At 48.2% G+C, this 26,997-nt stretch overlaps 1 protein-coding gene across 1 annotated transcript in view; it reads right to left on the bottom strand.

Annotated features, from left to right (window-relative positions):
- TBX5 (T-box transcription factor 5) overlaps nt 1–24,826 on the bottom strand; it is a 114,007-nt gene extending 89,181 nt beyond the window's left edge. The window contains exon 1 of the mRNA XM_060193034.1: nt 24,806–24,826. The gene's annotated coding sequence lies outside the window, so the exon portion shown is untranslated. The remainder of the gene's footprint in view (nt 1–24,805) is intronic.
- Nucleotides 24,827–26,997: the final 2,171 nt, after the last annotated feature.

Raw genomic sequence — 26,997 nt, 5'->3', positions numbered from 1 at the left:
CACGTGTGCTTAACCCGCTGTGCTACTGCCCAACTCCCTACAATTTATTTCTTAATTTGCTTTTATTTTCCTTTTTTGTTGTCCTTTTGTTGTTGTTGTAGTTATTGTTGTTATTGATATCATCGTTTTTGAATAGGAGAGAGAGAAATTGAGAGAGGAGGGGAAGACAGGGAGGGGGAGAGAAAGACACAAAGCGACCCCCACACACAGGTGGTAGGGGGGCTTGACCCAGGATCCTTACTGTGGTCCTTGCCCTTTGCGCCACATGTGCTTACACCACTGCTACTGCCTGACCCCCATATTCTATGTTTTTTTTTTTAATTTTATTTATTTATTCCCTTTTGTTGCCCTTGTTGTTTTATTGTTGTAGTTATTATTGTTGTCGTTGTAGGATAGGACAGAGAGAAATGGAGAGAGGAGGGGAAGACAGAGAGGAGGAGAGAAAGATAGACACCTGCAGACCTGCTTCACCGCCTGTGAAGCGACTCCCCTGCAGGTAGGGATCCGGGGTTCGAACCGGGATCCTTATGCCGGTCCTTGTGCTTTGCGCCACCTGTGCTTAACCCGCTGCCCAACTCCCCATATTCTATGTTTTTAATCATCACCCTACAGCATTCCATACTCAGGCATTCAAGAGATGATTTTGGGTGTAGCCAGAGGAATTTTCAAAGAAGAGTGAATAACAAAGCCAGCAAACTCATGATTGCATAGGGTCAGCCAAAGTGGACATTTAGGTCTGGAAAAGTGAATAAAAAGGAAAACGTAATAAATACTGCTTGAATATGTCCAATGATAACTGAAATTTGGGGTAGAGCACACAGATTACAATATGCAAGAACCCAGGTTCGAGCCCCCTGTCCCAACCTGCAAAAGGAGAGCTTTGTGAGAGGTGCACAGTATGGCAGTTGTCTCTCTGTCTCTCTCCCTCTCGATCACCACCTTCCTTCTCAATTTCTGGCTGTCTGTATTCATTAAATAAAGATAATACAGAAAAATTAATCCCGTAACATAAAAAATACATTTCATACCTCCATCTCCTTAAATAGTATTTGGTCTCTGACTAAGAATAACATTGTTGCAGTCTGCCTAACCTAATGCAATTATCAGTGACAGAGAGACATGCTAAGCCGTTCTCCACCAGAGAAGGCCCTTCTGTTGTCTTTGCATGATGTCGGGTCTCCACTCTTCTAGCTAAGAAGACGGGGTGGGGGACGGAGAGGGGGAGCTTCAGAAGCAGTGAAATAGTGTTGCAGGTTGGTCTCTCTCTCTTAAAAGATTTTATTTTATTTTAATGAGATAGATATGGGGCCAGGTGGTTAAGTGCACACATTATAGTGCACAATGACTGGGGTTCAAGTCCCTGGAACCTACCTGCAGGGGAGACATTTCAGGGGTAGTGAAGAAGCATTATGGGTGTCTCTCTGTCTCTCTCCCTCTCTATCTCCCCCTTCCCTTTCAATTTCTCTCTAGTCCAATAATAAATTATTTTTTAAGTTTTTTATTACCTTTATTTATTTGATAGAGACAGCCAGAAATCAAGAGGGAAGGGGGAGATAGAGAGGGAGAGAGACAGAGAGACACCTACAACACTGCTTCACCACTCACAAAGTTTCCCCCTGCAGGTGGGGACCTTGAGCTCGAACCTCCTTCGGTCCTTGCGTATTGTAATATGGGCGCTCAAGCAGGTGAACCACCATAAATATTTTTTTAAATCTTTTTCATTTTTATTTATTTATTTATTCCCTTTTGTTGCCCTTGTAGTTATCATTGTTGTTGTTGGATAGGACAGAGAGAAATGGAGAGAGGAGAGAGGAGGGGAAGACAGAGACGGGGAGAGAAAGACAGACGCCTGCAGACCTGCTTCACCGCCTGTGAAGCGATTCCCCTGCAGGTGGGGAGCCAGGGGCTCGAACCAGGATCCTTATGCTGGTCCTTGTGCTTTGCATCATGTGTGCTTAACCCGCTGCACTACTGCCTGACTCCCCACCATAAATATTTTTTTAAAAAATTAAAAAGAGAGAGAGCTATAGAGAGAGAGAGAGCAGAGCACTGCTCGGCTCTGGTTTATGGAGGTACAGGGGGTTGAACCTGACATCCTGAAACCTCAAGCATGAAAGCCATTTGCAGAACCATTAAGCTGTATGTCCTGCCCCACCTCTCTCTCTTTCTCTCTCTCTCATTTCCCCTACCCTCTCAGTTTCTGCCCTATCCTGAAAAAGTTAACGTTTATAACATTAAGAATGCATCTATGCCATCATTCTCCGTGTTTTCAATCTTCATTATCTTCTCTCTGTCTTCATCTTTCTCCCATCTCTCTCTTCACCTTTGCCTTTCCTGCTCCTTTCTTTTCTTTCCTTCACTCTCCTACCCCCCCCCCACCTCCCCCTGACTTCCCCAGTCCAACTCTTCCCACAGTGTCCACTTTAGCCATCAGAACTTGGCTGAAGCAGCAGCTATGGGCCAGTGTTAATGCTTACTTCTGATTTTCTCTCTTTCCCCCCAGGAGATGTTACATTGTTTTCCTATAGCCAGCAGCAGCCAGCAACCTTCATCAGTTCTTCACCAAGGATTCTGGGGCTTTATTAGCCAATGGAAATGGCCCCGCTCCAAGGAACATCAATGGAGTCTTAGTTAGGAGCAGGGCCCCAGCATTTCCTGTGGCCCCAAGACTCAGACAAACCAGTTTGAAGAGATGCCAGCTGGCTTTATTTGACCTACCAGTGAGCTATTTTTGACATGAAAAGAGGCTGAGTTTAGCTGATAACTGATAAAATTTAAACACGACTAGTTGGGGTTTTAACATCTTGGCAGGGGGAGCAGTTAGACAAGGAGAGACACTGATCTGATCAGGCAAATGGCTTTGAAAACAATTAACTGAATTCCATCCAGTAACCCATTCTTTGCAAATAACTCCTCGCTTGTATTGTATCTGAGGGTCTCTCTCTTTCGTCTGTTATTCTGTCATCTTTTATAGACCTATGAAATCTTAATATTTTCATCAACTGGAAGTTGGCACAGGAATAAGAAAAATTCCATAACACCGGGATATGAAGTGTTCCCTTCCTCTCTGAAGAGAAGTTAAGATAAAGCTCTCTGAAATGTTTCAGGATATATATACAGCAACAGAAGAAAATGCTGTATGGATGTCTAACCAAATGGAGGTACAAAACCTAATACCTAATACACAAACTTGCAAACAAACAAACATCAAAAATTCTCTCAGACTTGGTGGGAATGGGAGTGGGTCATGAGACACAGGGTTTGTGTGAAGAGAAACTCCTGAAATCTTAAGCCAGGTTCTAATCACTAGTATAAAATTTTAATGTGGAATAAACTAATATCTTTATTTGAATTAGTTAACATGGTTACATTGTAAAGGTGAGGCTTCATGCAAGTACAATTTAACCACTCCATGGCCCACCTTTTCATTCGACGCAGAGACACAGAGAAGGAGAAACACTGTAGCACAGATACTTCCCCCCAGTTCCCTATCACCTTCTATGCGGTGCCAGGGCTCAAACCTGGACTGTGCACATGGCAAAGCACACGCCCCACCTGGTAAGCTAGCTCCCCCCCCATATCATTTAACACACTCCATATCTTTTATTTTCAATAATCGCCAAAGGATCCCCCTTCCCCTCCCCCCAACACCCATCCATATTTCTTCTTAACAGCCTTCTGTTTCTAGGGAAGAAAGTATAATTATTTCCCCCTGGAGTCCTGAGGAACTCAAGACACCCTCAAAAGGTCAAGGGAGATATCTGGGGTAACACAGCAGCCACCAGCTGGCCCAGACTAGCCTAGTTATGTATTTCAAAAACATTCCTTCATTTCTGCCCACTCTGGGTTGTTTGCTGTGGTTTGACATAAAAATTTAACAGAAGTTCCTGTTGCTTATTTTCAAGTCTATAAAATGAGTGAACAGCAGAGAAGAATTGTTTGGTGTGGTCCTAAAGACATTTTTCCCTCCAAAACTGCAGCATGGATCTCCTTGATTACGCAGTCTGGCCAACATCACCACAGTCTGATGCAAAAGATAATATTCTGGTGACCACCCCTTAACCCTCACTCATTGCTCCACACAGCTCCCTTCATTTCCATCTCAACTGTTAGGAGTCAGCCCTTATGTCTCTGTGTCTCCAAGGTAAGAAAATACACACACACTGAGGCTTAATAAAGTGAAGGTGCTCATGACCTCACATGCAAAAGGAGCACTGGAAATGTTTAGTAAAGTCACGCTGGGCAAACTCTGAGTGCCAGCAATTTCTTTCTTTCTTTTTTTTTTTTTTTTGGTGGGCAGGAGAGCAGGGATCTGCTCTAGAAGCTTGTGTACAAGGAGTAATAATTGGTCTGAAGGCAGAAGTGAGTTCAAAGATGCTCTCTGGACTATCGCTTCTAAGTGGGGCTGAGGGAGAGAAGCAAACTTAATATCCATCAGCATAGAAAATTGACCTTGGGGATTGGGGTAGATGGCATAACGGTTACGCAAAGAGACTCTCATGTCTGAGACTCCAAAGTCCCAGGTTCAATCCCCCACATCACCATAAGTGAGAGTTAAGCAGTGCTCTGGTTAAAAAAAAGGGGGGGCGGGAATCGGGCGGTAGTGCAGCCGGTTAAGCGCAGGTGGCACAAAGCGCAAGTACTGGCTTAAGGATCCTGGTTTGAGCCCCTGGCTCCCCACCTGCAGGGAAGTCCCTTCACAGGCGGTGAAGCAGGTCTGTAGGTGTCTCTCTTTCTCTACCCCTCTCTGTCCTCCCCATCTCTCTCCATTTCTCTCTGTCCTATCCAACAATGATGACATCAACAACAACAATAATACTATCACAACAATAATAAAAAAACAAGGGCAACAAAAAATAAATAAATAAATATTTAAAAAAGGAAAGGAAAGAGAGAAAGGAAGGAAGGAAGAAAAAAAGAAAGAGAGAGGCAAGCAACCTTGAACTAGTTCTTTCACCCTGTAAGGCTCAGTTGCCTTATCTAGACAGTGAGTATAGCAAAAGCACTATCTCACTGGCATGAGAATTAAGTGTGTGTATTATACAAGCCTCTTACAGGGTGGTTGGCACAGCACAGTGCTGTGTGTGCATTGGCTGTGATTATTATGTAGTAAATTGCTGATGCAATTTAAATGCAGCAATTAAAGTGAGTTATATAGACTTATAATAACCTGTGCAACTCTATAGTCCATCTATTTGTAATATAAATGAAACTCAGAAATGGAATGGAATGTTGAACACACAGGAAATAACTCGGCTTGGAGAACGCAGAAGTTACACGCCCAGGTTCGAGCCTTGGTAGTGCTTGTCCCACTATGGTGTTCTGGTTCCTCTCTAGTGTATGAATCTCTCTCTCTCTCTCTCTCTCTCTCTCTCTCTCTCTCTGTCTTTCTCATATGAAACAAAATGAGTCTCAAAGCAAATGCAAGGAAATACAATGTTGAGTGAAAAAGGCAACTTGTAAAACCATCTACACAGCATGAAATTCATAGTTATTAAAATATTACAAACTGGGGGCCAGGTGGTGGTACACTTGGTTGTGCACACCCATTACAGTGTGCAAGGACCGATGTTCAAGCCCCCAGTCTCCACCTGCAGGGGGGATGCTTCACAAGCGGTGAGTCAGGGCTGTAGGTGCTCTCTCTTTCCATCTCTATCTCTCCCTCCCCTCTCAATTTCTCTTTGTCTCTATTCATATTACAAATATATAAATTAAAAGATTTTTTAAAAAATATTACAAAATGAATCCTTGCTATGACTTGTAAAGAAGTGCACGTTTTGGGAGTCGGGCAGTAGTTCAGCAGGTTAAGTGCACATGGCAAGAAGCGCAAGGACCTGCCTAAGGATCCCAGTTCCAGCTCCCAGCTCCCCACCTGCAGGGGAGTCACTTCACAGGCGGTGCAGCAGGTCTGCAGGTGTCTATCTTTCTCTCCCCTTCTCTGTCTTCCCCTCCTCTCTCCATTTCTCTCTGTCCTATCCAACAACGAAGACATCAATAACAACAACAATGACAATAAAAAACAAGGGCAGGGAGTCAGACAGTAGCGCAGTGGGTTAAGCACAGGTGGCGCAAAGCACAAGAACCGGCATAAGGATCCTGGTTCGAGCCCCCAGCTCCCCACCTGCAGGGGAGTCACTTCACAGGCGGTGAATCAGGTCTGCAGATGTCTGTCTTTCTTTCTCCCTCTGTCTTCCCCTCTTCTCTCCATTTCTCTCTGTCCTCTCCAACAATGATGACATTAATAACAACAACAATAATCACTATAACAATAAAACAATAAGGGCAGCAAAAGGAAATAAATAAATATTAAAAAACAAGGGCAACAGAAGGGAAAATAAATTAATTTTTAAAATGAAATTCTTTTTTTAAAAAAGTACATGTTTTATAAAAGAATAAAAAATGAGAACTGTAGATATTTACCAAAACTATGATAGTGATTATCTTGAAGAAGAGGAAGAGATGTGGGGGTGAGGTCTGAAGAGGAAAAAGCACTTCAATGTTACAATAATTTTTATCTGTTACTAAAGGGAGAAAGTCTGGGGAGACAGCATAATGGTTCTGCAAAAGAGACTCTCATGCCTCAGACTCAAGGTCCCAGGTTCAATTCCAAGCACCACCATGAGCTAGAGTTAAGCATAGCTCTGGGAAAAAATAAATAAATAAATCAGAGCAAAAACCTAATTAAATTTGCAGCCTAAATAATAATAATAAGATTAAAAATGAATATGTCCATGTGATGATATGTGGTCTTTTTCTGAATGTCAGTACACAGGTATTCAATAGATTACTCTCTATGCTTGTCATATTTTCTGTATTTCAGCATTTCTTCCAAGCTTAAAGGAAAAACCCGCAAAGCTTTTGTTTATGTCCCTTTGAGAAACTCACACTCAGCACATCTGTGACCTCAGCACACTCCTCTTTCTCTGGCTTTATATTTTTTTTTCCTGGCAGGAAGGAGGGCTTTCAGTTGTAAAATACTCAAAGCTTCATTTGCTCTCCAGCACATGCTGGCCTTTGCAAAGAACTATGAACTACTCCCATTCTTAGGGAGGAGCCCCAAGTGAACCATTGTCACTGTAAGGCATGGAGACAACCAACCGCACTGTGAATCCCGGGCTCTCTGAGTCCGAGAACAGTCTCTCAACACCAGCCTGCCGGCTCTGTCCAAACAAGGCCTGGGACTGTGTCATGTCAACATCTCACACACAAACATGAGTCCATACAGCTCACCGGCCACATCGCCCCGCCAGATATTCGTCGGGATGCGGCATCATCTAAGTTCATTTCCCACGTCTACGCTCGACCGGACCTGCCAATATACGCGGATATCTTCGCCCACCCTGTCCAACGCTTGACGTCTCGTCACCCAATCTGGTCCCCTACGCCTACACTGAACTTCTCTGTTCCAGACTCTTGGAAACAGAGTTGGCAGTCAGCTGAGGTCAAGAACAAACACCTCATCGCAGACCCCTGCAAGCGTCCACCCGGCTTTGAACTAGCACGTTATGATCGGGCCCTCCTCAATTGCTATCGAACAGGCCATGGCCGGTGCGCCGCTATGTTCCATCGCTGGGGAGCCAGAGACAACCCGAACTGCCCCTGCAGCTCCAGACAGACTATGACCCACATAGTCAATGACTGCCACCTCTCCAGATTCAAAAACTTTACATCAGGCTCAACCTGATGCTGTTGACTGGCTACGGAAGAAGGGCAAACGCTAGAAGAAGAAGAACCGGCCACTGAGCACACATGTGAGGGGAATGCGTTTTCATCGGGGAGGTGCAGCTTCATCCGCAGGTCCTTTGTAGTTTTCAGAGCAGCCTAAGAGTTGTGGATGCCCCCTATACACACACACACACATGCACACACACACACACACACACACACATTACTATGACCACAGACTTGTTCAAATTTTTTATGGTTGTGATTATTGTTTTTATTGATATCATCGTCGTTGTTGGATAAGACAGAGAGAAATGGAGAGAGGAGGGGAAGACAGAGGGGGAGAGAAAGACAGACACCTGCAGACCTGCTTCAACACCTGTGAATCGATTCCCCTGCAGGTGGGGAGCTGGGAGCTTGAACCGGGATCCTTAGGCCAGTCCTTATGCTTTGCACCACCAGCACTTAACCCGCTGCTCTATAGCCCGACTCCCGACTTGTTCACATTTAATACACATTTCCTTCTCTTTTTGAGGTTTACCCACATACAAAGTGGCCAGCTTCTGGTTCAGGCATTTGCTTCATTCATCTGCTGATCACACACACACAGGCACATGCACACACACACACACACACACACACACACACACACACGCACACACTCATACAGGAATCATTAATGGCTCCATTTTGCACAAGACACTCTCCTCTATCCGGAAGAATCCAGGGATAGCCTTTTTCAAAGGAAGCTACTTTTGTTGGGCGGCAGAAAATTTAATTCCTCAGTTCTTTTTTTTTTTTTTTTTTTAAGATTTTACTTATTAATGAGAAAAAGAGGAGAAAGAGAAAGAACCAGACATCATTCGGGTACACGGGCTACCGGGGATTGAACTCAGGACCTCATGCTTGAGAATTTAATGTTTTATTCATTGTGCAATCTCCCAGACCACAGTTCCTCAGTTCTATCTCTGACCATGGTCTAAAGGCAGAATGGCCAGACTCATTTCGGAACCCAGGAGAACAATGCAGCATGCAATGTGAGTGGAACACAACGATTCGTTGTACATTCCAGTAGTAAGAGCTCCTTTTCACTCTGTTTCCTCTGTGCCAGGCACAATTCTAGCTGCTGCTATGTGTGTGTGTTTAAATTTTATTAGTGATTTAATAATAATCAACAGGATTTTGTGACAAGAGGGGTACAAATCCACATAATTCCTTCCACCAGAGTTCCATATCCCATCCCCTCCATTGAAAGCTTTCCTATTCTGTATTCTTCTGGGAGCATGGACCCAGGATCATTATGGGGTGCAAAAGATGGAAGGTTCTGGTTTCTGTAAATGCTTCTCCACTGGACATGGTTGTTGGCAGGTTGATCCATATTCCCAGCCTGTTTCTATCTTTCCCTAGTGGGGTAGGGCTCTGGGGAGGTGGGGTTCCAGGACACATTAGTGAGGATGTCTGCCCAGGAAAGTGCTTTGTATGTTTTGTTACATTTAATTCTCACAGAAGACTTTTAAGGTAGAGAAAATATCAATCCCATTTAATAGATGATATAACTAAGGCAGAAGAATGAAGGCACTTGCCCAAAGTCAGAACTAAACAGTCATGAACTTTTATTTAAATTAAGGTAGGCACCTTAACTCCAGACTTGATCTCATAGCCATGGGTCGAATCCTAAAAGCTACCATTTAAGTAAGAAGGTATAGGCTAGAGAAATAGCTTGGGCGGGGGGGGGGGGGGGACTGGGTGGTGGTACACCTGGTTGAGTGAATATGTTATAATTCACAAGGAACCATGTTTAAGCCCCCAGTCTCCACCTGCAGGGGGAAAGCTTTGCGAGTGGTAGAAGCAGCGTTGCAGGTGTCTCTCTTTCTGTCTTCCTCTCTATCTCCTCTTATCCTTTTGACTTCTGGCTGTCTCTATTCAATAGAGAGGGGGGAGAGAGAGAGAGAGCTCAGCTGGCAGAGCACAGGACTTACATGTCTGAGACTCCAGGTTCAACCCCTGGCATCATATATACAAGAATAACATTCTGGTTCCTCTCTCTCTTTCTCTCCCTGTTTCTCATATGAAAATATGCATCTCATGTTAAATTTTTTAAAAAGCTAATGCATCTTTTACATAGTAAGAAGAAATTAACTGTGCAGAGATAATATCTGGGGAAAAAAAAACAGCAACAACAAGAAAGGAACCACTAATGAAATTGTCCAGAGAAACAGAAACTGGAGGATCATGGAAAGAGGCTGAGAGGAAGACATATTTTCCTGCATAACTTTGAAAAGAGCGTTTGTGTTGGATTCTCCTAGATGTGTCATCTGGCACACTTTGCAGCTCCGTGAATGTGCTGGACACATGATCAGCCCAGACCTGAACTCCCCACCATCTTCCCGGGTATGGCTCTGGGTCCCAGGAATGCATTTGAAGTTGGGAGACATCACATGAAGAAGCCCAATCCTCAGATAAGAGGAAATTTGGTAACAGCCTGAGCTCCTACCTTCAAGAACTACCCCCCCCCCACAGGAATCCCAGCCCTACATCCGGATCTTAGCCGAGAATTTTCCAAGCCATATTCTCACACCCCATTACCTTTCAGGGGTTACTGCTGGCTCCAGGAATGAAGACCTGTTAGGATTTATGGGAGCCAGGAAAGGAGCTGGAGCATGGGACAGGACTGGGGGCCGATTCCTCTTGAAGCACTGAGTTCATAGGAGGGTTTCCTGTGTATGGCTCAGGGACAGGTCTGACTTAGCTCTGTCTCCACTTCCAAGCCCTCCCCCCCACACCCCACACCCCTCCGATCCCAATGCCTTCTGTGCCTATTTATTCTGGCAAATTTTTTTAGGTTTACATCAGAATAGGCTGACACTGCATTGGTCTGGATTTAGCTGTTCTCTCTCTAGCGTTTTATATTCTTTTTTAAAATTCAGGTGTGAGTGGTGGGGCTAGAGTGTCAATTATGGGCTGGACAGGGACTAGTAAGAGTTGGGGGAGTGGAGAAGAGGAAGAAGGAGGTGAAGGAGGGGTAGTTGACTGTGATCCTTTAGGAGACAGACTTTTTAGACTTCATCATGTCTTAGTAAACATGTGACCTGAGCAGATCTGCCTCTGACATGTCTATGAAGAGAGGCTAAGATGCTCTCTGGCTGGGGGCGGGGGAGGGGCAGTATGATGATTCAGCAACAGATTTTCTTTTTTAAAATTTATTTATTTATTCCCTTTTGTTGCCCTTGTTGTTTTATTGTAGTTATTATTGTTGTCATTGTTTTTGGATAGGACAGAGAGAAATGGAGAGAGGAGATGAAAACAGAGAGGAGGAGAGAAAGACAGACACCTGCAGATCTGCTTCAACACCTGTGAAGCGACTCCCCTGCAGTTGGGGAGCTGGGGGCTCAAACTGGGATCCTTACGCCAGTCCTTGCGCTTGGTGCCACGTGCGCTTAACCCGCTGTGCTACCGCCCAACTCCCCAGCAACAGATTTTCATGCCTGAAACTCTGAGGCCCCAGGTTCAATCTCTGACAACCACCCACCATTAGCCAGAGCTGAGCCAGGCTCTGGGAAAACAAAACAAAATGGGGCTAAGTAAAATGAAGGAGGAGGAGGAGGAGGAGGAGGAGGAGGAGGAGGAGGAGGAGGAGGAGGGGGAGGAGGAGAAGGAGAAAGAGGAGAAGGAGGAGGAGGAAAGAAGAAGGAGAAGGAGGAGGAGGAGGAGGAGGATAAAGAGGAGAAGGAGGAGGAGGAAAGAAGAAGGAGAAGGAGGAGGAGGAGAAGAAGAAGGAGACAAAGAAGAAGGAGAAGAAGTAGGAGGAGAATGAGGAGGAGGAGGAGAAGGAGAAGAAGAAGAAAAGAAGAAGAAGAAGATGAAGAAGAAGAAGAAGGAAAGAAGAAGAGGAGGAGGAAGGGAAGGGGAAGAGGAAGAAGGAAGAAACGAAAGAAAGATGAAAAAGAAAAAGAAACAACTGGAAAAAGTATAAAGTGTGTCAAGGAAAAGTCCATTTTCAAGTAGTCTTCTTTTTAAAAAAAAAATATTTATTTTGGGGGTCGGGCTGTAGCGCAGCGGGTTAACCGCAGGTGGCACAAAGCACAAGGACCGGCATAAGGATCCCAGTTCGAACCCCGGCTCCCCACCTGCAGGGGAGTCGCTATACAAGCGGTGAAGCAGGTCTGCAGGTGTCTATCTTTCTCTCCTCCTCTCTGTCTTCCCCTCCTCTCTCCATTTCTCTCTGTCCTATCCAACAACAACAACAACAATAATAACTACAACAATAAAACAACAAGGGCAACAAAAGGGAATAAAATAAATATTTAAAAATATATATTTATTTATTCACTTTTGTTGCCCTTGTTGTTGTTGTAGTTGTCCTATCCAACAGCAACAACAACAATAATAACTACAACAATAAAACAAGGGCAACAAAAGGGAATAAAATAAATATTTAAAAATATATATTTATTTATTCACTTTTGTTGCCCTTGTTGTTGTTGTAGTTATTATTGTTGTTGTTGTTGGATAGGACAGAGAGAAATGGAGAGAGGAGGGGAAGACAGAGAGGGGGAGAGAAAGATAGACACCTGCAGACCTGCTTCACCGCTTGTATAGCGACTCCCCTGCAGGTGGGGAGCCGGGGGCTCGAACTGGGATCCTTATGCAGGTCCCTGCGCTTTGCGACACGTGTGCTTAACCCGCTGTGCTACTGCCTGACTCCCTCAAATAGTCTTCTAAGAGTAACCAGAGTCATGTGATACTTACTGGGGGGGGGGGGGACACATTCTTCGAAGTGCATCTTTAGACAGTTTCTAAATTGTGCATGTCAGTGAGTGTCACTGAGTGTGATGACACAGATCTAGATGACAGAGTTCACTCCACACCTAAGCTACACCTGGCGGCCACTGTCATGGATATGATTGGCTGTTGAACTAGCTGGCACCAGGACACATAGGACTGTGACACACACACACACACACACACACACACACACACACACACTTAACTCCACAAATGGTAACCTATTCTGGCTCCCTATTTTTAATGTTATCGCCTTTTACCCAAGTGCCAGAGAGATTTTCTAGCTAAACATCCAGATGCTACTTTTTTTCTCGTAAAAGATTTTTATAAGACCCAGGTTCAAGACCCTGGTCCCTACATGCAGGGGAAAGCTTCATGAGTAGTGAAGCAAGGCTGCAAGTGTCTCTCTGTTTCTCTCCCTCTCTATCTTCTCTCTTCCCTCTCAATTTCTTTCTGTATATATCCAATAATAAAGAAATAACATTTAAAAAAATTTTTAAAATATATTTTTATTTCGATGAATGTATAATGTTACAATTATGGAAACCATCACTAAATGACTCATAAAATGATTCACTTAAATTAAAAAGATTTATTTATTGCATATAAGAGTTTTATATGGGGTGTTGGGTGGTAGTGCAGCGGGTTAAGCGTATGTGGTGCAAAAGCGCAAGGACCAGCATGGGAATCCCAGTTCAAGCCCCTGGCTCCCCACCTGCAGGGGAGTCGCTTCACAGGTGGTGAAGCAGGTCTGCAGGTGTCTGTCTTTCTCTCCCCGTCTCTGTCTTCCCCTCCTCTCTCCATTTCTCTTTGTCCTGTCCAATGGCGAATGGCCTCAACAACAACAATAATAACCACAAGGCTACAACATCAAGGGCAACAAAAGCCGTGGGGGTGGGGGGATGGCCTCTGGGAGCTGTGGATTCATGGTGCAGGCACCAAGCCCCAGCAATAACCCTGTAGGCAAAGAAAAAAAAAAAGAGTTTGATATGACACAGAGAACAAAGAAAGGAAAGGAGGGAGGGGGAAGGAAGAGAGAGAGAGAGAGAAAGAGAGAGAGAGAGAGAGATGCCAGAGCTCCATTCTAGTGCATGCGGCACCAGGAATTGAACTGGTAACTTGAAATCTGCAAATCCAGTGCTCCACCAGTCAAGCTATTTCCCCAGCCACCAGATGCAGTCTTTATTTTTATTATTTTATATTTTTAAATTTAATTGTATTATCTCTACTTATTGGATAGAGATAGCCAGAAATCTAGAGGGAATGGGGAGATAGAGAGGAAGAGAGACACCTGCAGTCCTGTTTCACCACATGTGAAGCTTCCCCCTACAGGTGGGGAACTGGGGACTTGAACCTGGGTCCTGTGCATTGTGATGTGTGTGTTAAACCAGGTACACTACCACCCACCCCCAGATGCAGTCCTTTAAAAAAATACTCATTTACTTATGAGAGAGAGAGAGGGAGAGGGAAAGAGAAAATAAACAGAATCAGAGCATCACTCTGGAATATGTATTGCTGAAGATTGATCTCCGGACCTCAAGCCTGAAGGCCCAATGCTTTATCCATTGTGCCACTTCCTGAGCCTGGACAAATCCAGTTCTGATATGAGTACAGAAGTAGGGGGTTGGTGTCAAATCTGGGTATTCTTTATCACTGAGCTATCTCCAGAGTGCCACCAGATGCAGCCTTTTCTACAGCTGTATAATACTTCACTACTGCTTTTGCCACTCAAAATTCAACTCACTACTCCCCCCCAGTCACAGCCAGCTTTTGCTATTCTATGGTGCTGCACTGAGTACCCTCCACACGGGCCATTTTGTTTAAGCGTGATCACATCTGGGGATCAACAGCTGTAGGAAAAATCACTACATCAAAGGGTTTGCATTTTCATAGTGTTGATTTCTATCCCAGGTCACCCCCCCACCTCCTCCAGGGGTTGAAACCATTTATTTTTCCCATCACCCTTGTTTGAGGCTGCCTGGTTCTCAATCCTCCTAGTCACTGTGTTTATTATTTTCTTCCTTGCAAACCTGCAGGCTGGTTCGGAAGCTCCCACAGTGCTTGGTGAACAGTGGAGGAGGAGGAAGAGAAGGAGGAGGAGGGGGACAAACACGGGATTCAGGAGCTAATGGCCAGCCGGGGTCATTCCGCAGAATGAACACAAAAGAGAACTTGCTGGAGAAAATGAGCTGTGAGGTCGCTACTAACATTTCTTCCTCCTTCTCCTCAGCCTTCTCCTCGTCCTCACCTCACCAAAGAAGTCCCATTTATCTGGAGTCCCCAGCCCTGGTCCAGCCAGCATCCCTGCAGGAAAGGATGGTCACTGTGGAGTGGCCACCAGTACTCAGAGATCTCAACATTTTTCTGTCTAGCTTGTTGCACTGACAGGCAGAGCCCAGAAAGCCTGCAAGGAAATGATTTCTGAGAAATAAAGGAAGCTTTGGTGAGGTAGCTAGGAGTGGAAGCTATGAGGCAACCCCCCCACCCACATCCACACACACACAGTGGTCAGTGGTCAGATGCTAATATTCTCATCACTTAGGCCAAGGGGAGGGAGTGTAGATTTCCTCCACTGCTTGTCAGACCCCAGAAGTGAAATGATCGGAAGGTGAATGTTGGTGGCCCCAAACTGCATATTATAGGGCATGAGGCTTTTCCTTTGGATATATTTATGGCGATTATATTTGCCTAATAATATCATAATGGATGAACAGCTGCTGGGTGGGGGGTGGGCAAGCGGGGGGGGGGGGGGGAGTCCTGGACCCAGAGAAGGGAGGGGGGGTGTGGAGTGGGAAGAAATCAGTCATCCAGGAAGCTAGGTGGTCTCCGAAAGAAGTGAATTTGGGTGGTGGGTTTGTCCTTTGCAGACTTTTGGCAAGGTCATTTTCTCCAGGCTCTTAGGACAGAGAAAAGACTCAGACACACAGACAGCTGCCTTGAGCCGCCTCCTCCCTCCCCCCCGCCCATGATAACACGGAGGATGGAAGCTGATAACCTGTCCCTTTGCCGGTGGGAAGTTCTGTGACTCTCCGAGCCCCCCTACTCTCTCTGGGAGATGCCCCCCAAAAAAACCAAGATTTCTGGGGTGTTGTGATTAAGGCCTTCTCCTTTCCCTGCGGTCCCCACCAGGAGCACCCCTGAAATATGACTTGAGCGGAATTTTCCAGAATCTACCGGCAGCACGAGGAGTTGGGAAACCGAACAGAGAAAGAAAAATAATGGAAAGATGGAAAGAAAATAATAGCCCTAGAAAGAAGGTGTGTGTGTGTGTGTGTGTGTGTGTAAATCGTTCAAATGTGAATGAGAGAAAAGGGGGAAGAAAGAAGCGGAAAGAAGAGAGTGAGGGGGAAGGAAGGAAAGATGAGAGGAAGGAGGAAAAGGAAATGAAAGAAAGGAAATCTGATGAAATAGGATAGAAAGGGAAACAAGAAGGAGGAAAGAAAGCAAAAGAGGTCCAGAGAAAAGCGACACGATGAGAACAGAAGTTGGGTGCTAGCGATTTGCACGGTGTCTGAAATTCTTCGGCACATTGCTTTTCCGCCTCGCCCGCCGGCTGCCCAGCTCGGCCCGCGGCTCCTGCCCGGGGCATTTCGAAGGGTTTTCAGTTAAATACAAATCACCGAGCGAGCTCCGAAGCCGCGGCGGCCCAGCTGAGACGGCGGCTGCCCCCCAGCACCCGAGCTCGGCTGCGCCACAGACCCCGTGGGCGCCCGGGTCCCTGCGGCTCGAATCCCGTCCCCGCCGGCCTCCAGCACAAACCTGTCTCCGGCACGTTTGGATTCCGCCTGTCTTGTCTCCCTCCCCTACTCCATTCCTGAAAACTCGCGGGGCCGGACCAGGGGACCCCTGCCGCCCCCCACCCCGCATCGCCGGGGTCCCAGCTTCCCGCCCAGTCCCCGCGCCGCCGCCACTACAAATCATTTGGTGGACGCCGGCCAAGAATAACGAGAAAATAAACACAGTCGCTGAGGATCAGGCCCGGGTCCCCCGGGTTCCACCTGGCTCCTGGGACCCCCGCAGGGGAGGCGGAGGGACCCGCTCCGGAGCAACGAGTTCCCTGGAACCCTGGCCCGATTTCTGGGCCTCTTCATAACCCGTCACCCGCTGCTTGGTCTTTGTCCCCATGAAGTTTTTTCAACTTCAAGTTGAAAAAAAAATTTTTTTTTTAAGTTTAGAGAAAAAGAGGGGAGGAGAGAGAGAGAACAAAAGCAAACCCGCCAGAGTATCTTCCTCCAAATTCTGGAACTTTGCTCCAGGAGATAAAGCAAGGCCCAGCCTCGCGCTGCCCCCAGCGCCCGGGGGTCTGCGTCCTGGGTGTGTGTCCGGGAGGTGCGGCAAAGTCACCCCGGCACTTCCAACCGCCCGGTCGCCAGTGCAAACTTTGTGCGGGCAGAGCCCATTCTGTGCCGAGACCACCACGCCTGACGCGCCGGGCTCGCCCCTGGGACCCAGACTCCTCAGTGCCTGCGTGTGCGCGCTGAATACTTGGGGGACAAATTGTTCCAGATTGTGCAAGGGAGCAGTTGTTCCCGCAGCCTGGCCTGACTTGCCCAGGCGAAAGAAAGAAAGAAAGAAAGAAAGAAAGAAAGAAAGAAAGAAAGAAAGAAAGAAAGAAAGAAAGAAAGAAAGAAAGAAAGAAAGAAAGAAAGAGAGAGAGAGAAAGAAAGAAAGAGAGAGAAAGAAAGAAAGAGAAAGTCAAGACGAAATACGAAATAAAGGGAGAAAAGAAATTAAGAGGAAAGAAAAGGAGAAAGAAATTAAGAGGAAAGAATGTAGAAAGGGAGAAAGGAAGAGAGAAAGAGAGAAAAAGAAAGGAAGGAAGAAAGAAGGAAGTCAGAGAAAGGAAGGGAGAAAAAGAGGAAGAGGAAGGAAAAGAAAATAAGGGAAAAGAAAGGGAAGGTAAAAAAAAGGGGAAGGAAAGAAAAGAAAGGAAAAGAAAAAAAAAGAGAAACGAAAAGAAAAGAAAAAAGAGGAAAAGAAAAGAAAAGAGGAGGAAACGGCTCTTGCAGGGTTTAGGGGGAGCGCATGGCCGCTGGTTCCCTGCAGACAGGCGGCGCCGCACGGAAGCCCCCCGCCTGCCTCCTCTTTCCAGCCGGCCCGCGTCTTGTCCTGCTGGTCCCACTGGCCTACACTAGGAGCCACAGACCTTGCGAAGCGTGGGAAGAGCGAGGAGGCACCCTGGGGTGGTCCCCTGCCTGCACCCAGATTCCCCTTTCCTCCCGTGGTGGCCTCTCCCCTTCCACGCAGCGTGGTCCCCAGATCCCGCAGGCTGAGATGCCCCTGGTGCCTGAGGAGCCCCCAGACCATCCCCAACCGGCCCGGGGGAGCGAGGGTGGCGGCGTCACGGCTACTGGAGTGGTAGCGAGGGTCCCCCATGGGCACTGCGATGTCGGAGCGTAGCCCTGAGCAGGCAGCTGGTCCCTCCCAGGGCGCACACGTGTGCCCATGATTATAATACAATATAACACGTCGTAATATCCGATATTACACTGCGTTTCTCCTGCCATTAGTTTGTGTAACTGGGTTGAGTTGCCACTCACTGGGAGAGTCTCTCTCTCTCTCTCTCTCTCTCTCTCTCTCTCTCTCTCTCTGTGTGTGTGTCTGGCTCTCTGCCATGTTTCCAGCACCCACTGGCTACTTCCATTCTGGAGTCAGGAGCCTTCTCTCCCACTGCCCACATATGGAGAGGCCAAGGCACTTGCTTTGCCCCCAAGCTACCCAGTTAGAGAAGGGCAAGGTTTGGATTGGAACCTATAGCCTAGGGCTGGCAGGGAAGTGGAAGAAGCAGTCAGGTCTCCTTCTGTATGGGTGCCTCGACTTCTGTTTCTGGAATAGACCATATATATATATAGAGAGATAAATAAATATATGTATAATATTTATTTTATTGCATTCACACCATTGGCTGTAGTGTGGGGCCACCAGCATGCACTCCACACACACCCCTGGCTCAGAGCTAGGAAGAGACAGGCCCCAGCCTGGAGGAGCTCACCCCTGACCTTGGACAGGTCACCCTCCCCTCCTGCCCCTGTGGGATCTATCCTCTCAATAACCTCGAAGAGGAGGGAGAGTTGAAAATGAGCCTCGGAGAGGTTACCTAGTTCCTGGAAACTCAGCAACTAGGACAGAGGGACTCAGAATCAGGAAGGCTTGGTTTGAGTCAAAACATACTCCAAGGTGTCCTGAGGTAAGTGGGGGACCACCGCTGGTGACTCCACTAGGAGAAGCCTTGATGCTTGGGAGCTGGGGACATTTGAGTGTGCAGCAAAGACTGAAATAAAATAACAGAATGATGAGTGGAGGGGGAGATAGCATGAAGGTTCTGCAAAAGACACTCCTGCCTGAGGCTCTGAGCACCCAGGTTCAGTCCCCAGCACCACCATCAGCCAAAGCTGAACAGGGAGTGTTCTGATATAATAATAGTAATAATAATAGTAATATTGATAAGGCAAAAAGAAATTTGTGACCCCTGAGCTCAAGTGATTGTTTTTGGAGCCATACTACTGCTCAGGGGCCCGGCAAGTGATTTGCTTGGGACTCCACAGACATTTTTTGATGGGGGAAGCACTGCAGGGAGGGATTTTAACCCCCCTCCAGCCTCCTCTCACCTCCTATCTAGTTGTCAACAGGGGAAGACTAAATCACATGCATGGGCACAACCACAGCACAACACACAACAGCCGCTCCTTCGTGGCTGTAAATTTTGGAGATCACTTGGTAGTCTTACAAGATGCCCCCAACAACTGGAGGATGTTAACAAAGAGCAGAGCCTCAAAGAATCAGGGGCCAAGTGGGTTGGAAGGGTCTTCCTGCTTCCAGGCTGAGACCCACCCCCGGGACAGGAAGAGCAAGGGAAATAAGGAGAGACCCGGCAGCCAGCTGCCTGGACAATCTCGGCTAACCGCCTTGGGCACTCACTACCCTCTCTAGCCCCTCTCACCCTCCCCAGCCCCTCTCACCCTCCCCCACACACAGGGGACTCTGCACAGGTGAACTCCCTTGGCTCACCCGTGTGGACCCAGCCTCTGTGCCTGGGAGTGTGGCAGCCACCCAGTGCCAAAGCCCCTTTCTCCAGGTATTGGCCCTCCAGGAAACACAACGCTCAGAAAATTGGCGCCTCCAAGGCACAACCATATCCGCACAGAGTGTGTGCTCTGATAGGCATTTTCTGAAGCTGAAAAGAAGTCCCCACATTTGTCCCAAATTTTGACCCAACTCTCCTGCCACCCCCAAACCTCTGTTGGTTTTGAGGAGGGCAGGTGTGGCTGCAAGGGACAGGGAAGGGATGCTTTCAAACAAATACACAAATCCAGATTTGTTTTTTCAATTGGCTTTTCTTGCCTTTCAGGATGAAGCAGGTATATCTACCCCATTTGTGGGACAGAGTGCAAATGAAAGAAAAATGGAAAATAAACCTCAGAATTCTGTCCTAGCCTCCCCACTTCCATCTGCACTTGGTTCTCTGGGTTTGGGGAGAAGGCTTAGGGACCGAAATTGAATGGATTGAATGGATCAGATGATACTTTTGTTTATCTAATTTTTAAAAAATATTTGTTTTTATTTATCTACTTATTTATCTTCTAACCAGAGTACTGCTCAGCTCTGGTTGATGGTGGTACAGGGGATTGAAGCAGGGAACGGAGAGCTTCAGGCATGAGAGTCTTTTGCATAATTACTGTGCTCTCTCCCATACCCCCACACATCTCGCCTCCTTCATCCCTGCCTGGGGACCACTAGGAAATTTGGTAAAAAAAAAAAAAAAAAAAAAAAAGAAAGAAAAAGAAAAAAGAAGAAGACTCCAGAAGTATCTGGAAAATTTGAGAGATGACAGACCTTTTGCACCATCCCCATCCACCTCCGTGCCCCCAAATACAATTTCTATGAGTGTAGGATTCCAGTGCCTGGCAAATATTCTGGACAATTTACTATGATGACTGGTAGCTAAGGCAGGATAGGCAAGTGCCACTTGGGGACCAGAGTGTGTTACCAGGTGGCAACCATGAGTCCCCGTTAAAAAGAAAGAAAAAGAAAAAGAAGAAGAAAAAGAAAAAAAAACAGATTTTTCCATTTAGGTTTCATTCAAAACGTGTTTGGGGGCTACATTCTCCACCCAGCACACCCAGGAAGCCTGGCCCAGACTGGTGGCCAATTTGGTCAGCCTGCACAGAGAGCAAATACCTGGGTTTGAGGAAACCAAACCCCAAAGTGGGGAGGGTCACTCAGAGGGAAGGGTACACCCAGAAAAGATGAGTAAAGAGGCGTTGACAAGAGTGCCCCAAGAAAGGGCCCAGGCAGGGGGGACTGGGGTGGGGGACTGATGACCTCAGGGTCAGAAAAGTTTGGCTGAATGCAGCCCACAAAGGTGACATTGGCAACTGAGCTTCAGACTCCCAGGGTTGTGCAGCCTGCTGGGTGCGTGCATGCATATGTGTGTCCGTTCCTCCTCCACTTTTGTGTTCAGGGCTCGCTCTGCAGAGCCTGGGGTGTGAGCTTAGAGGTGTTAAGCTAGTGAGCTGGCCATCATTTAGCGCTCCAGCAGATGCTACGGGCTTCCTCCTCAGTCTCCCCGGCTGGAGGACAGTGCTGGAGGAAAGGGGAGGTAAAGCAGGGGATAGTCCTGGACACAGCTGCGCCTCCAGGGCTCCAGTCCCGAGCTGAGCCAGAACACGTTCTATCAGTAATGGAACTCAACTCCAACTTCCCTCAAATAGTGCCCGGGAGGCAGTGTCTCTCTGGAGCAGAGGTCCTCTTTGGAGACTAGGAGGGCAGTCTGGTGGCCCCAACCGGGCTGTTGAAGTGCCCATCAGAGTTGAATATATGTATATGTATGTGTATGTGTATGTGTATGTGTATGTGTATATGTATACACTCATACATGACACCCTAAGCTTACTCTGGACTTTAGCATTTGCTCATTCCCCAAACCTTAGTGGTGGGTTTTCACCTCCATTTTGCAGCTGAGCAAGCCCGGATCCAACTCCAGCTGTCTGGCCTGTGTGGACGTTTGGAGCCTGGGTCCTGCGCTCTGAATGCCAGTCCCAGGGTGTGGTTTGTGCCAATGCATGCCCCCCTCCCCACCCCCGTTTCTCCTAAGTTAGGACACTTCTTTGTAAATCCTCCCAGCAGCAGAGGACGTGCTCCCCCTCCCCCCCAGTCCGAGGTGTGAACCCGGAGCCCAGCGGTGCGGGCACATCCAGCCCAGGCTCCAGGTGTAAGGTGCGCAGCAGCTTGGAGCTCAGCTAGCGGACCTGGGACCCAGAGGCGCTGGGACACTCGCATCTCCGAGACCCTGCCCAATACACCCTTGGCATAGCTAAAGCCTCTAAGAGCCCAAAGCTTCCCCAGAGAAGGGAGTGGGCCGTACAGAGAAAGGCCACCGGTGTGCTCCTGGACCCAAGACTGAGCTGCTCTCAGCGACTGCGCTCCTGCAGCGCGCGCCTTCACGCACAGACTCAGCCTCTCCAAACCCGGGGGCGTAAAACAGGAGCCCTCCCGCGGGTCCCCAGTCGCGCCACTGCACCCCAGTCTGGGTAATGAATGAAAAGAGACAGGCAGGAGGCGAGGGAAGAAGGGGACTTGGTAAAATGAGGGGGTGGACTAGGGAGAAGAAAATATGGACCCTAGTTTATCAGCGCCCCCGCCCCCACGACCCGCCTGTCTCAGACCCCTAAGTAATTTTTTTTTTTAGATTGCTTCTTCAGTTCATACATCTCCTCCCTGGCCCGCAGGCCGACAGGGAAGCGCCCTCGCCTGCGGAGAGAGAAGGGGCCCTAAGAGTTTCCACATTTGTGGAGTCCCCCCCACACACACACGTGTTTGTGGCTCTGCCAGCCCCCTACCCCCACCCGCCTCCGAATCTCATTTCATTTTTATGACTCCAATTGTTTGAGGATGCCCGCGCCACATAAATCCTGCTTCGGGATTAATCTCTTGGCTCACTCGCTCTCGCTGGTGATTTTTTTTTTGAGTTCTTTAAAAAAGAGGAGGGGGCTCTGGATCGAGATTTATTAACAAGGGGGAAAATAGTTTATTTATTTTTTACAGCCGGCCATGGAAAGGTGGTGTGGGGGTGGGGGACGCGTGAGGAAGGGAAGAAGGTTGGGAGAGACAGGGGACCAGGAGACTGAGGGAGGCTGCATGTAACATGAACACTTGGGCTGTGGGAGTGAGTTGGGTGGCTTAAACTTTCCTGGCAGTCCTACTGCCCCAAGCTCTCTAGGCCCGGCAGGGCGCGCAGCCAGGCCAGAGACCTATAGGACCAAACCCAGCAGCCAGCAGCTGGCCTGTCCTGTTTGGTTCTGCAACTGGATCGTGTGTGTGTGTGTGTGTGTGTGTGTGTGTGTGTGTGTGTGTGTGTGTGTGTGACTCCAAGTGACCTGACCCATCTGACACCTGATGTCTAAAAAGAAGCCACCCCCCCCCCCCAGCGGTGTCCTCCAACCTCCGTTTCATTTCCTGGAGTCAGGGAGAGTGGACAGAGTCCTTTCAGCTCAATGCTTTCGATTGATGCATTTAAATTTTGTCAGGAAAAAAAAAAACTCTGTTTCACCAGTTTCTCCGAGGATACCTTGTCATGTAAAAGGTTAAAAACACCACTGATACAGGGCTCTCACCTTTCACCTTCCCTGGTTGCCCTCACTCTGCACATGCCACCCCCAATCCAAGCCTCCACCCCCTGGCCTCAGTTTTGTCAGGTTAGATGGTGAGCCCAAGGAGCACCAAGAACTACAAGACAGGACTCTAGTGCTGGGGTGGGTGGGAGGGAGCAGGAGGCTGGCTTGGGCCACCTTTTGGTCCCACAACTCACTTAGAATCCTTAGAATCCAGAGACAAGGGGCCTCTGCTTTGCTTTCGACCTCAAACTGAGAGTGGAAACTTGCTGCTACAATCTGGGTCAGTTCCCCTTAAACTGTCCAGAAGGGACGTGTTTGAGGTGTGTGTGTGTGTGTGTGTGTGTGTGTGTGTGTGTATGTGTGTATGTGTGCATATGTGTGTGTATGTATGTGTATGTGTGTGTATGTATGTGTGTGTGTGTTGGTTGTGCAGACTCTCACACCTTTTCACAGCCAGCTGCCTTGAAGGCATACACAGTAGAAAAACATGCACAATCTGGACTAGTCCACCTGACACTGAAGATAAGTTTCTGAGCCCCTGATGGTGGTGATGGTGGTGCCTGTGGGCCCACTGAGAAATTAAGTAAAAAAAAAAAAGAGTGCCCCAGAAAACATTTTAAATAGGCAGTTTTGTCTTCTTTTTGTGTGTGTGTGGGGGTGGGGTGGGTCCTCTAGAATGGTGAAGACCCTCTGCTTAGAAGGAAAGGCCAATGCTTTGAGGAAGAAGCCCAGAAGTCTGGGGTCGTGGAGCTGACCTGTCCAGCCTGCATGACTATGGGGGGTCACGGGGGGGGGGGGGTTGAGAAGGAAGCCCCTCCTTTGATTCTCAGAGGCGATGTAAGACCAGCCAGCCGGCACCTCGGCGTCTGCATGTCTGCCTGTCTGCCGGCCAGTCCCAGCTGGGCCTGGTTGAACCCTGGCCCTGGGCCCTGGGCACTACCCATCACCCACAAGGGGAGACTGGGAAGTGGGAGGTGCAGGCCTCCAAGCTGAGCTACTAACTACTTGCGGATTACCTGGCTGTTCTCTGGACATCTACCCAGGGCAGAAATGACCTCAATTCAATATATTTGACCCACCCCCACAAATGCTGCCCCTTGCAGGGTGGGGGTCAGCTGAAGAGTGCTCCCAGTTTTGCCTTTTCATCATGTTACGCCAAGAGGAGGCCCACAGCAAGCCTGCCCCACAGGGCTTTAACACATCTTCAGCAGTCAAGCCACTTTGTGGGTATGGGGAAGCTTCCTTCCAGAATGAGGAAGCTGGGCCCAGATCGATGAAGCAGTCAGCCCAAGGATGCACAGGAACAAAGGGCAAGTCTAGGCTCAAACTCGGGGCTCCCCACTCCACATTTCTGCCCCCTCCTTTTTAAAAAAATATTTTAAAACATCAGATCATCTACAAGCCTCCCCCCCCCCCACTAAATTCAACCCACAGGTGCCCCCAAATGGACACTAAATGGCAGTGGGGTAGATGGGAAAGATTTGTATGTGTGACTCAAACCCAGGACCTGAGGGCCCATCTGTGAAGATACCTCACAGGACAGGCACACCTAGAAAGAGCACCCCCCCAGATGTGGAAGTGAGGGTGCACAGCTGGTTCCCATCCCCCCTCTGAAGGTGGCACTGACCCCTACATTTGCTTGCTTTTGTGCCCATCTCCCTCCCCAGATAAGATGCCCATCTGGAAGCAGGGGGAAGAGGTGCAAGGCTGGCTCCCACCTCCTCACCCACCTGCAGCCTTACCTAGTAGCTGGGATGGAGAAGGTCTATCCGGCTAAATGCTGGCTGGAACAGCCCCCTCCATGGAGCGGCCCCTGGCGCTGGGCCCCGTTTCCGGCTGTAGCACCGGGGCGCCCCCGGAGTGGGTTGATAAGGTATCAGGCTGCCCAGCCTGAGGGACGGTCAGCGGGTGGCCAGGGCACCTCGGGCCGGCTCCTGGCTCCCGGCTCCCGGCCCCCGGCGGCCTGCCAATGGTGCTCAGGACAGCAGGGAGATGCCTGCCTGACTGCCGAGGTGTTTCTGGTTACAATCACCTCACACACCAGCCCACACTCACCCCCCCCCACCTCAATTTAGGTTTGAAATCACACCTTCTCCAGGGCTGGGGAGCTTGGTCCCGAGCGGGGCCCGTGAATGCTGAGCCCAAGTTGTTAATCTATGCAGTCAACCCAAGGAATATTTTGGGTCTTCGGAAAGGAAGTTTTGGGGAGATAACCATCCCCTTCCCTAGTCACACGGGGGGGGGGGGAGTTGATTTGATACCACTTTAACCAGAACAGTTGTATGTTTCTGATTCATCATCATCATCATCATATATTTGGAGATGGGAAGCCTACCATTAAATGGATAGATTTGTCACCCCCCCACACACCCTTAGGGAAGATGCAGGGCTTAAGAGGTAAGAAAGGTTTCTTGGGGGGAAGCTAATTTTGATTCTCAGGTAACCTTAAACAGTCAGTCAGTCATCCTTCACCCCTCCACTGCCACCACTATTGAAGTCACCATCAGAACACAGCTCCCACTAAGTGAGGACTTGTGTGTTATAATCGTTCAAAATCAATCAAACAAACAAAAAAAGTCCACAAGATGGAATCCTTCCCCACCTCATTTTTGAAAATGAACAACTGGGCTCTTGGCAAGATAAAATGATGTCCAGTATCACAAAACTGTAGGGAGAAATTGTCCTAAGTAGCCTTCTGTTTCTGCCTCTCTGAGGCACACACTAGGTGAAAGTTTCATGGGGAAACTGAACCCTTATGATGCAGGAAGGGAAGAATGCCTTGGGAAGCTTGTCTTGGGGAACAGTCTGGAACTCAGGGGACCCCCAAAGACCTCATGTCATTTCTTTCTTTTTCTCTTTCTTTCTTTCTTTCTTTCTCCCTTTCTTTCTTTCTTTCTTTCTTTCTTTCTTTCTTTCTTCTCTTCCTCCATCTCCTTCTCCTTCTCCTTCTCCTTCTCCTTCTCCTTCTTCTTCTCCTCCCCCCCAGCCCTGCTCAGCTCCGGTTTGTGGGGATTGAACCTGGGACCCTTGGTGCAATAGTCATGACTTTTTGCTTCACCATTACACCAGCTCCCCAGCCTGACCTCATGCCATTTCTTCCTACTCCCTCTATGTGTGTGAGATGGTGGGGCATTCCAAAGCAGAGTGTCTCATTCTCATTCTGGGGAATGGGGTTCAGCAGGGATGGGACAGAACTGCACCCTGTGTCAGGGACCCCCGCTAGCCCAGCACCCACCTCTCCTCAGCAGGCCGAGAGTCTGGCTCCTCTGGCCAGGCCTGGGGGGGGTGCTTCATCGGAGCCCCCGGGGTCACAGCAGGCTCTGTGGAAACTCCCTCCCCTCATCTGGAGAGCAGGGCCGCCCAGGATCCCGAGAGCAATTAACCTCGCCCACCCTCTCCCCACCAGCTTCCTTAAAATAAATGTGACAAACGTAAGCCTAATGATCTTGAGAGAAAGATCTATATGCCCCAGGACCATAACACTCGGCTCCCTCCTGCCCCACTCCGCCCAGCAGTGCAACTTCAAAGAGCAGACATTACAGGGGCTTCCTGGTTGGCAGGAAACAAACAAACAACCAGCCCATTTCTTTGTGGGGGGAAAGGGGGGAATGGGACACAATAACAGCCTTAGGCACTAACACTAAGGATGATGATGATGATGGTGATGATGATGATGATGGTGGTGGTGGTGGCCAAAATTTATAGACTCCACGTGCTGGGGTTGGAGCTGAGAGTTCTGCAGGCTCTGGCTCTTTCATTTGGCATAGCTTCTCTCCAAGATGATCACCAATCCATCGTTCCAGTCAAAGGCGACTGAAGTTGCTGTCTGTAACCCTCCCCCCCACCCCCGTGGGTAGTTAAAAGTGGCAGAGCAGGATTTGAATCCCATCAACCAGACTTTATCAAAACCATAAAATAATATGTGCATGTGATA

This window comes from Erinaceus europaeus, chromosome 6 (assembly GCF_950295315.1).
Source record: "Erinaceus europaeus chromosome 6, mEriEur2.1, whole genome shotgun sequence".
Classification (NCBI taxonomy): Eukaryota; Metazoa; Chordata; class Mammalia; order Eulipotyphla; family Erinaceidae; genus Erinaceus; species Erinaceus europaeus.
This window is presented reverse-complemented; position numbering and strand designations above follow the sequence as displayed.